The sequence below is a fragment of the Aphelocoma coerulescens genome, chromosome 22 (genome assembly GCF_041296385.1).
Source record: "Aphelocoma coerulescens isolate FSJ_1873_10779 chromosome 22, UR_Acoe_1.0, whole genome shotgun sequence".
NCBI lineage: Eukaryota > Metazoa > Chordata > Aves > Passeriformes > Corvidae > Aphelocoma > Aphelocoma coerulescens.
In genome coordinates, this window is record NC_091035.1 from 3,258,423 (window position 1) to 3,266,021 (window position 7,599).

Genomic DNA, 7,599 nt, shown 5'->3' on the forward strand with positions numbered 1-7,599 from the left:
GGGGAAAGCTGGGGGGAAAGAAGGCGAGATCTAGCAGTTCCTGTTGTCGGAGGGGTTTTTGGCGCAGCTTGATGGTTCCTGGATGGCGGCGTGGCTGGGACCCCGAGGTGTCCCCTCTGGATGTCCCGCGTCCTGTGCAAGCTCACGCCCCTCCTGAGAACGGGTGCGCCCCTCAAAGCTCACAGGCACCCCTTGTGAAAGGACGGGCTCCCTCATGAAAGGACGGGCCCCCTCATGAAAGGACGGGCTCCCTCATGAAAGGACGGGCCCCCTCATGAAAGGACGGACGGGCACCCTCGTGCAAGGGTGGCCCCCCTGCAATCCCCCCCGGGTGAAGCAGGGAAAGGTGGAATCAGACCCGGAGCTGGGGATTCCGTGGGCACACGGGGCTGGTTTCCCTGCAGCGTCCCCAGAGCAGCCCCGAATTGTCCCCAAAGCACAAAGGGGCTGAGCTCAGGGGGAGCTGCCTAGAGCGGGGTTTATTTGGGGTTGGTTTTTGGGTATCTCTGTGCACACAACCCCCGTGTCCCCTCCTGTCACCGTGGCAGGAGGAGGTGCCACAGCCGCTCCCCTGCCTGGCCTTTGCCTCACTGTGGGGGAGAAAAAGCTCATGGAACGGCTTAGGAAAACTTCCTGTCCTTCCCAAAAGAAGGGATCCACAGCATCCACACCCCTCCCTGGAGATCCCACTCCCTGTGTGTGGGATCTCCCCCCATGTCCCTGCGCCCCAAAAACGCTTCTGTTCCCTCGCGTTTCACATGATTTCCTTGTTCCACCACGAAACCAATCCAAACCAGGTGAATTCGGTGCTCTCCAGGAGAAGGAGGCAAAGTCTTTGTGGCCCAGGGAACAGCCCCGACTTTATTTCATTCCTCTCCAAAGGATTATTTGGAATTCGACCTTGCAGGGAAGGAGGTGTTGCATGAACTCAAATCAAGGTTAACCATTCCCATGATACTGCAGGGCAATTTAGTGCTGCCTGGCCCTTGGGAAGGAGGAAAACCATCCTCAGAGCCTGGAAAAAGCAGGAAAATAAAGTGTTGGGTTTGGAAAGGAGTACGCACGAGGTGAGAAAATCCAGCTCTGGTCATATCCTGGTACCTGGAGAGGTGCTGGGGCCAGCACGTGCTGTTCTCCTTCCTCTTTCCCATATTTGTGCTGGGAAGCCTCTGTTCCCCGTGGGAACACGGAGCTGCTGGGGGAAACAACCACAAATGACAGCGTCACGCATGGGACTCACTCCTGATTGATTTTGGGGACCTGGCAGCGTTTCCTGCACTTGGAAAAACACTTCTCCAGGACGTGGGAGGGCTGCAGGTGACACCCAGCTGCTGTCCCAGGGTGTCCCAGCCATGCCACCATCCCTGAGACCGGGAAACCCCGACCTGTGGAAAGCTGAGAGTGTAAAAACCCTTCAGCAACACAAAATTTAACCCAGGAATTGCTTAAATTTCCAGTTCTTTGCCCTCCTGAAGAAGCCACGGGATTATCACACCTTTATTTCCTTGGAGAGAGACCAAACCTGTGCTGCTGGCAGGGTTTGTCACTGTGTTTTCCAAATTAAATGACTTTGTGGAGCCGGAGAGCCACCTCCACACCCATCATTCCAGCAGAGAACGATGATCCCCGGGCACAAACCGGGCACAGGAGCTTCCCTTTCTGTGATCCGTGGAGATAAAACTGGCAGGGATGCATTTCCCAGGATTGCTCCACGGGGTTTATCGAGGTTTTCCTCTCCCTGAGCAAGAACTGACGGCGCTTTAATGGCAGGGCTGGCAAGGGGAGTTACAGTGTCACCTTAATGAGCCCTTTCTCCTGCTGTCTCGACTCTTGCTCCCTGAGAAGGACCTGGACCAGGCTGGAATTCTGCTTCCAGGCTATATTTTAACCCTGGAGCCGTGCCATGAGGAATCCTTCCTGCTCCTGGAGCTCAGGGAGCTGCCACGGGCACAGGTGCCAAAGCAGAGGCTCGGCCTCAGGGGGTTCCCCGTGTGCCCGCGGATGGGATGGGATGGGATTATCCGTGATTTGTGCCAGGGGAATGGGGCAGAGAGGTCGTGGTTTGGGTTGTCATGTCTGCCACAGCAGGAGAAGGAGCAGCCTGAGTCCTGGGGATGGATTTCTGCCAGCCCTGCCTGGCAAAGAGGAGTCATCCCTGGAAAAGGGAACTCAGCGTCCCTAAAGGAGCTCCCTTTGAGACCAGGCTTGTGCAAGGATTCCCTCGTTCTTCCCTTCCCTCCTGCATCCCATCCCGGAGTTCCCTGGGGTCAGCGCATCCCTCGGGTGCTCTGCGAGCCCCAAATCCCATCGGAGCAGGGAAGCAGGGAAGGGCAAAGCTCCTTGTGCTGCTAAAAGCACATCTGGGCTGCAACAGCCTCAGCCTGGGAGCGTCCAGGGCCAGCTTGGATGGGCTTGGAGTGACCTGGGACAGTGGGAGGTGTCCCTGCCCATGGCAGGGGTGGCACTGGATGGGATTTAAGGTCCCTTTCAACCCAAACCGCTCTATGACTCCATTTTCCCATCCCTCTGCAGAAGTTGCAGCCCTGGACACCGGGAATCTGCTGGGCAGGAGGGCCTGGAGTGCCAGGGCAAGGGGAATGGCTTCCCAGTGCCACAGGGCAGGGATGGATGGGATATTGGGAAGGAATTGTTCCCTGTGAGGGTGAGGAGGGGCTGGGATGGAATTCCCAGAGCAGCTGGGGCTGCCCCTGGATCCCTGGAAGTGCCCAAGGCCAGGCTGGAGCAGCCTGGGACAGTGGGAGGTGTCCCTGGGCATGGCAGGGGTGGCACTGGATGGGATTTGGGGTCCTTCCAACTCAAACCATTCCACGAATCCATGACTACTTTATGATTTACATCCCAGCAAGTCGCAGCAGAATCCCCAAAGTGCAGCCACGTTCCCTCTGTGCCCGCAGCCAAACAAACCCAGGAATCGGAGCCGCAGACCCACGGCTGGTCCAGCTCCTCCCTCCCGCAGCTCTGCCTCCTGGGGCAGCCGTGGGACAGCGGGAACAGAGCCCAGTGCCAGGAATTTCAGGAAAAAAGAGAAATACCCAGGCAGTGAAGCGCTCCTGGTGGGCTGGGCCCCTCCAGGGCAGGTGCCACAGCCCCTGCAGCACCTCTCTGCCACCCCCAGCTGATAAGGGGGACCTGGGCCTCCTTATCAAGGCTCTCACCGGGCAGGAGGTGCCAGACCCAGCAGCTGCACCCCGGCTGATAAGGCAGGAGTGTCCAGCTGCGAGGTGGGCACCCAAATTGGGGCTTATCTCCAGGATCCAGGGGGATTTATTTATATTTTTTTCACTTTTCAAATCTCCAAGTTCTCTAACAGCTGAGCACCACCTGGCTCGGGGGGTTTATCCTTCCCACCAGCGGCTCGGGGCTGCCCTGGCAGCTGCCAACGCCACCGAGCAGCAAATTCAAAGTTATTTCCTTTTAATTGGCACGTTCAGCATCAGATAATTGTGTTTTTCTTCCCTGGGATGGAATTCCCAGAGAAGCTGTGGCCGCTCCATCCCTGGAGATGTCCGAGGCCAGGTTGGAGCAAGCTGGGATAGTGCGAGGTTGCCCACGGATGATTTTAAAGGTCCCTCCCAACCCAAACCATTCCATGATTTTAATGTGGAAAGGAAAAGGCCCAGGTTTCTGGCATTTTATGAAACCTTTAGAAAAGGGATCAGAGCAAATAGAAGTGGTTAGTTTGTTTTTAATCTTATTTGCAGCCCAACCAGCTGGAATTTTATGTCCCCTCAGCTTTTTTTTAATAAGTTTATAAGGTGCCAGAGCCTTGTAGGAAAGTTTTCACATGGGAACCAATTCCCCATCCCACAGATCATCCCCTTCCCAGCACATCCCAGCCCCATCCTTCCTCAGGAACACCCAAAATGCCCCGAAATACAAATTAAACTCCGAGTCTGGACCTCACTCCCAGCCCCATCTTGAGATCCCAAGCAGCGTCAGCCTCAGGAGATCCCTGGAAAAGGGTCCAGCCTGGGTTTTCCTGCCCACCTGCATCCTGGGAATGCGGAGCCACGGGGAAATTCATCTGCTTGGAAACCTGGGGTGTCCCAGTTATTTTTCAGATTTGCAAACTCCCGGAATATAAACAAACAGCGTTGTTTTGTCTTCGGGCTTGTCTGACCCACTTTTGGGAGCAGCAGCCCCCGGTTTGAAGCCTTCATGAGGTGCTGGAGTTGGGATTGGTGCTGGAAAATCAAGGAAAACGGGAATTCCCGCTCTGCTACAAGCTCGGAGCAGGGGGTTAATCCGGCTTTCTTTTTTTTTTTTTTTCCCCAAAAAAGTGGTGGAGCCCATCGGAATGAAACAATTTGATCACGACCCTGCAGGCAGAGCAGGGTCGTTCCCAGCTTTCATCACATTCCCCGAACTTTCTCCTTTCTGCCTGAGTCACCGCGGGATTGGTTCCGCAGCCAGGTTTTTGTGTAACATCAACACGGGGTGAGCTGGTGCCAGGGAGAGCCACCGGCGAAGAAAATTCGGGAGAAATGAGCCCTAATCATTCTCCAGGGGGTTCTTCCAGCCCCAAAACGGGAAAAGACAGCCCTGGAACTCCACCAAAACCAGGCAGGGAGCTCCAGCCCCCCTGACTTTGTGCCAGCTCCGAGGGGAAGGCGCGGACTCCGGGAATTTGGCCGCTGCGTTTTCCTTCAGCGCTCACATAACCTGACCTAATTCCCCCTTGCCGGGCGGGCTGGGTGGCACAGGGAGAGGCAGTGCCCGCTGTGTGTAATTAAACTGCTTTGGGATTATTTCCTGCACCAAAGTTTGTTGGTTTTTGGTTGGTTTTTTTTCCCCCCCCCAACTCGCCTTTCTGGTTTGGAGCCCTGGGGAAACAATGGGAGGGAGGAGCTGGAGGTGATTTCAGGAGGAACTGGAGGCCCTGGGCAGAGGAGCCCACAGGGGTTGGGGCTGGAGGTCCTGGTTTTGTCCTGGCTTTGTCTCCAGAACTGGGCAAAATTAGAGCCGGAAAGGAGGGGAAAGCCTGGCTTGGGATTCAGGGAATGGGAATTTGGGGGAGAGAGAAAAGGGAAGGGAAGGGGAAGGGGAAGGGGAAAGGGAAGGGGAAAGGGAAGGGGAAAGGGAAGGGGAAAGGGAAAGAAAGGGGAAAGGAAGGGGAAAGGAAGGGGAAGGATCCAGGGGGAGCTCAGAGCCCTTTCCAGGGCCTAAAGAGGCTCCAGGAGAGCTGGAGAGGAACCTGGGACAAGGGATGGAGGGACAGGACCCAGGGAATGGCTTCCCACTGCCAGAGGGCAGGGCTGGATGGGATATTGGGATGGAATTCCTGGCTGGGAGGGTGGGGAGGGGCTGGGATGGAATTCCCAGAGGAGCTGTGGCTGCCCAGGGACACCTGGGAGTCTCCAGGGCCAGGTTGGACGGGGCTTGGAGCACCTTGGGATAGTGGAAGATGTCGGGATTGGAGCTGGATGAGCTTTAAGGTCCTTCCAACCCAAACCATTCCAGGATTCCGTGGCCCTGCTCGTGCCCCTCGCATGGCCTCGGTGACATTGGTTAATTCTGATGGGCAAACAAACGTGATTAAAAACGGGATTAAAAGACGGTGAGGAAAAAAGGCTGGAATTAGGACTCAGGTGGAGTCTGAGCCTTCTCCCACAGGGAAAAACTCCCCTTTATTCACCCCAAAGCCAGCGCAGCTTCGGGAGCTCGGGCCGCTCCTCCAGCTTTCAAACGGGAACCTTTTAACGAATAAACCCAGAAATGCCGGGAGGAAAATCCTTCTGGGAGACCCTTCCAGCCGCATCCCCTCCTCTCCACACCCCGCGGCCGGCCCCGGGCTGCTCCCCGCCATCAGCAGCGCCAGCCCCGGCTGCTCCCTATCGGCGCTTCCCGGTCCCGCCGATAGCCCGCAGGGTGCGGCCGGGGGCGCGGGGTCCCCGAGATAGGGACCCCCACCCACCCCCACACCTCGCCGGGGCACAGGAGCGACCTGTCCCTGTCCCTATCCCTATCCCAGGGGTGGTTTCTCCTTGGAAAAGCCCAGTTCCCAGTGCTGCTCCAGCTCCTCCTCCGAGTCTCCCCATCCCGCCGATCTCCCCAGCACGGCTCGGTCCCAGCTTCTCCCAGACCGCACAAAGCGGGATCGGGTGCTTGGAAAGCCCTTCCTGCCGCGCTCCTCGGAGCGCCCGAGGCGGGATTCCAGCGGGAGCCGCTTTCGTGCCGCGGAATGGGATCATTCCCAACATCCCGCGTTCCCTCCGGCCCGGGGAGCGCCGGCAGCTGGCAGTGATCAGCGCGCACCAAAGCCCGCACATCCCCGCAGCTCCCGTGCTGTGCCGCCTGCAGGCTCTGCCAGCCGCGCCCCAGCGGCAGCTCCTCTCCAGTTTGCCCTGTTTTCCAATATTTCTGTCCCCCATCCTGGCCCAGAGCAGCTCCTGGGCAGAAATCGCTGGATACACAGAAACCTTTCCCTTTTTCCTTTCCATTATTTCCCTTTTCCCTTTCTTTCCCCTTTCCTTATTCTTTCCCTTTTTCCTTTCCTTCTTCCTTTCCCCTTTTCCTTCTCTTTTCACCTTTCCTTTCCCCTTTCCCCTTTCCTTATTCCCTTACTCCTTCCCCTTCTCCTTTCCTTATTCTTTTCCAATTTTTTCTTTCCCCTTCCCTTATTCCTTTCCTTTTTTCCTTATTCCTTCCCTTTTTCCTTTCCTTCTTCCTTACTCCTTTCCCCTTTTCTTTCTTTTCACCTTTCTTTTCACCTTTCCTTTCCCCTTTCCTTATTTCCTTACTCCTTCCCCTTCTCCTTCCCTTATTCCTTTCCCATTTTTTCTTTCCCCTTCCCTTTTTCCTTCCCTTCTTCCTTACTCCTTTCCCCTTTTCTTTCTCTTTTCACCTTTTCTTTCCCCTTTCCTTTCTCCTTTCCCCTTTCCTTATTCTTCTCCTTTTTCCTTCCCTTATTCCTTTTTTTTCTCCTTTCCCCTTTCCTTATCCCTTATTTCCTTACTCCTTCCCCTTCTCCTTCCCTTATTCCTTTCCCATTTTTTCTTTCCCCTTCCCTTATTCCTTCCCTTTTTCCTTATTCCTTCCCTTTTTTCCTTCCCTTCCCTTATTCCTTCCCTCCTTTGGGATAATTTCCCATCCCAAATCCTTTGCTCTCCTGCCCACACGCAGCCCCGCCGGGGATGGGTTCCACACCCAGCCCAGCTTTCCCTGCAAATCCATGAGGTTATTCCCGTTATTCCCACCTAATCCTTGCCGGGAGAAACTTTCTCCTTCCATTTCTCCAGAGAAATCTTGGAGCGGGCACAGGCGCTGCTGCCGCTCAGCGGCAACGCCCGGGAGGATTCCCCTTTTCCCCATGGATTTCCCGCCCCTTCCAGGCAAGGAAAGGCTCTTTCCTCGGATTTTTTTTCTTAATCAGATTCATTAATTTAGTCTTTATATCGTAAATATTTAGATATTTATTACAGGTGCTCCAACACCGCTGTATATTTATAGTAATGTAATTTATAATGATGTATTTCAGAATACTGGCACACTCACAGCTATAAATTGAATTTATTCCGAACTATTGGCATATTGATAACTATAAATTTTATATATTTCAAAATATTGACCCGTTTACAG